Here is a 3,366-nt window from a genome sequence, read left to right as displayed (position 1 = left end):
ATAGAAGTTATGAGTGGATGCCACCATGTTGTCTTCTTGTTGGAGCTGCGGGCATTTATCAGTGTAAAGGCTATAATCAGCACAGATTCTGCAAATTCTTTGTGGGACTAGTTGTTGGTTTTGCTGTGGTGGAGGAGATTGCTGAGCTTGTTGTTGATTCAATTGCATCTGCTTCAGCAAGTTGGTCATCTTGCATATACTCTGAGTAGAGCAGCAGTCTCTCTGTTAGAGGATACTTCTGCAACGGCTTTTGAACGGCCTTGCTTTTGCATGTGGTTCCTAGTAGATTCAGCTAAATCACTGATCAATTGCCAAGCCTCATCAGTGGTCTTGTACTTCTTCATAGACCCATTGCTAGCACTTTCCAATGTGGTCTTATCTTGGGGCCTCATGCCCTGTGTGATATAGCTAAGTAATACTATCTTGTCAATCCTGTGGTGGGGGCATGCTTCCAGAAGATTATTGAAGCGCTCCTAGTATTCAAAGAGAGTCTCATTGTCATCCTGAACAATTGTGGAAATATCCTTCCTTAGTTTATCAGTAACTTCAGATGGAAAGAATTTCTCCAAAAACTCCTTTCTGAGTGTATCCCAGTTGGATACATTTGCTAGAGGTTGAGTGTAGTACCACTCTCTTGCTTTTCCCTCAAGAGGAAACGGGAAAGCTTTCAGCGAAATTGAAGTTTCATCAGTACCATCACGCTTGACAGTAGAACAGGCTGCCTGGAAATCTCTCAAGTGCTTGATAGGCTATTGAGAAGGTAGGCCATGAAACTTGGGCATCAAATTTAGCAGTGCGGTCTTTATTTCAAAATCTGTAGCTACCGCTGGATGATGCACTTGAAACGGTTGCATTGTAAAATCAGGGGCTCCTTCCTCCTGGATGGTAACTCTCCTAGCTGCCATGTTTTCTGCACGCAAAACAACCAAATCAGTAGAACGGGGGCTGGTTTCTTCCTCAAGTTCACTTTCAGATCCGCCCTCAGAGCGGACTAACCGACGCTGTTCTCGCCTTATTCGTGAAATAGTCCTTTCAATTTCAGGATCGAATATTAGCAAGCCCGGATCAGGAAGTGAACGCGTCATTTGACGAAAGAAACATGCAGCTCATAGTAGCAAAATAAAATAAAATGCAAATAAATAAATTCTAATTAATAACTTTAGCACTCTATTGTAACTCCCCGGCAATGGCGCCAAAAATTGATGAGGCACAGAAGTTGGTGAATTAAAAACTATTAAAATAGTTACGTTGCAAGTATAGTTTTTAACTTACCGAAAATCTGCCTATCAATTTAGAAATATGTCACAGAGAGTTTAGATTAAAAATTACTGGGAGTCTAAGTCCCAGGTCGTCTCCCAACGAGTTGCAGAAAAGTGTGCTATTTTATTAATCAGATGTTCCAAGAAGTTGAGTTAAGTAGGTGGGAAATTAAATTGAGGAAATTCAAATAATATGTAATAAAAGCCTTGACTGGGAGTTGATTAGTTGGAATCTCTATCATTGATGAGATGATTTCAAGATTAATTTATAATTAATGGTTGTTCTGTTTAGTTATCCTTTACTAGGTAAAGGAAAGTCAAACCAGTTGGAATGCTAGATCTGTTCACGAGTTGCAACCCACTTAGTTCAAAGGGATTGGTGTTAGTGATTAGATAACAATCCAACAGTTAACCCAATTACAAATTTTCTTTCAATCCTTCCAACTCAAGAGTTCCTTTCAATCAACTCCCTATCAAGTGAGGAAACTACTCACTCATTGTAAATAATAAATCCATAACACATGAAAGGGAATTAAAAGAAGACATGATTATTGGAATGGAAAATAAATTAAATTGGAAGAAATAATCCTTGTACTAAATAATCAAGAAAGTATTCAAATGACAAAATTGAACAAAGCAAAGAATATGGGAGAATACAACCAAGTTAAGAGAACGAACTAGAATGACGAAGTCTTGATGAAGAACTAACTCTTCTCAATGTTACAATGCTAAGACCAATTGAAAATTAAAATTCCTAAACCTAGAGAAAGAAACCTAAAGGAGTAAAACTAGATCATAAACTGAAAACTATCTAGAATGAATGTTCCCTTTTGTTTCTGCATATTCTCTGGCTCTAGTCTGCTGTTCCGGGCCGAAAACTGGGTCGAAATAAGGTCCAAAATCGCCCCCAGCGAAGTCTACAGATTATGCAAATCGCACATGTCACGCGATCGCATCATCCATGCGGACGCGTCATTCGCGCTTTTTCTTGCCACGCGTTCGCGTCGTCCACGCTACCGCGTCGTCCACGCTACCGCGTCGCCTGAGCTTTTCCAATCCGCGTGGCCACGTGAGCCATGCGGCCGCGTCACTGCGATTTGCTCTCCTTCGCGCGGTCGCGTGAGCCATGCGACCGGGTCACTTCTCGCTGGTTACCTCCTCAAATTCTTGTGTTCCTTCCATTTTTGCTAGCTTCCTTTTCAATCTCCAACTCATTCATGCCTTATAAAGTCTGAAACATTCAACACATAGATCACGGCATCGAATGGAATAAAGGAGAATTAAAAATACATAATTAAAGTCAGGAAGGAATTATAAATTCAGGAAGGAATTATAATTTCATGCTAATTTAATGAATAAGTGGGTAAGGATCATGATAAAACCACACAATTAAACACAATATAAACCATAAAATAGTAGTTTATCAAGGGAATCTTCATGTTCTATTGTCACTTCAATTAGCCTTTGTGAATATAAAATTCTTGGCTCATGTTCCTCATCTTTCATTGCAATTTCACTTGACACAGGGACCTTTTGTTCTTGTTTTCCACTTCCTTGATGAACGGATTCTTAACGGTTTAGGATTTCACAAATGAATCCTCGTTGCAAGTATAGTTTCTAAACCAATCAATAATCCTTTCATACAAAAACTTTTTTGTCAAAAGTAACAAACCCCTAAAATTATAAACTGAAGTATTCAAACCTCGGGTCGTTCTCCCTAGGAATTGCAATAAAGTGTCTTTGTTATTGGTTATGGAGTATGTTTGGGGTTTTTGAGATTTTAGACAAGAAATATAAATGGCAAAGAAAATAAACTAACAACTAATAAAGCTCTTGGCAAGATATGAGAATTAGAAGTCCTATCCTAATTATCCTCCTCAATTGTGACCACAAATTGTTCATTGCTACCACTTAGTTAACCTCTAACAATGGAGAAAAGTCAAGTGGATGAATTAACTTGATTCCACAAGTCCTAGCCAACTCCCAAGGAAAAGACTAGCTTTAGTGGTATCCAAATCAATTAGTAACTTCTAATTATCAATCAACAAAGGAATTAGATAACTCAAGCGTCACTAATTACTCTACCAAAGCCAAGAGGGGAAAGGCC

At 38.9% G+C, this 3,366-nt stretch overlaps 1 non-coding gene across 1 annotated transcript; it reads left to right on the top strand.

The window, feature by feature from the left end:
• The first annotated feature begins 429 nt into the window (after nucleotides 1-429).
• LOC148553347 (small nucleolar RNA R71) lies at nucleotides 430-536 on the top strand. Its single transcript, XR_015893477.1, has one exon. It is a non-coding gene; the product is annotated as a small nucleolar RNA R71 (small nucleolar RNA).
• Nucleotides 537-3,366: the final 2,830 nt, after the last annotated feature.

Source organism: Arachis ipaensis, chromosome B7 (genome assembly GCF_059453495.1).
Source record: "Arachis ipaensis isolate K30076 ecotype BB chromosome B7, ASM5945349v1, whole genome shotgun sequence".
Classification (NCBI taxonomy): domain Eukaryota; kingdom Viridiplantae; phylum Streptophyta; class Magnoliopsida; order Fabales; family Fabaceae; genus Arachis; species Arachis ipaensis.
The sequence above is the reverse complement of the archived record's forward strand: the minus strand, read 5'-3'. Positions and strand labels throughout refer to the sequence as shown.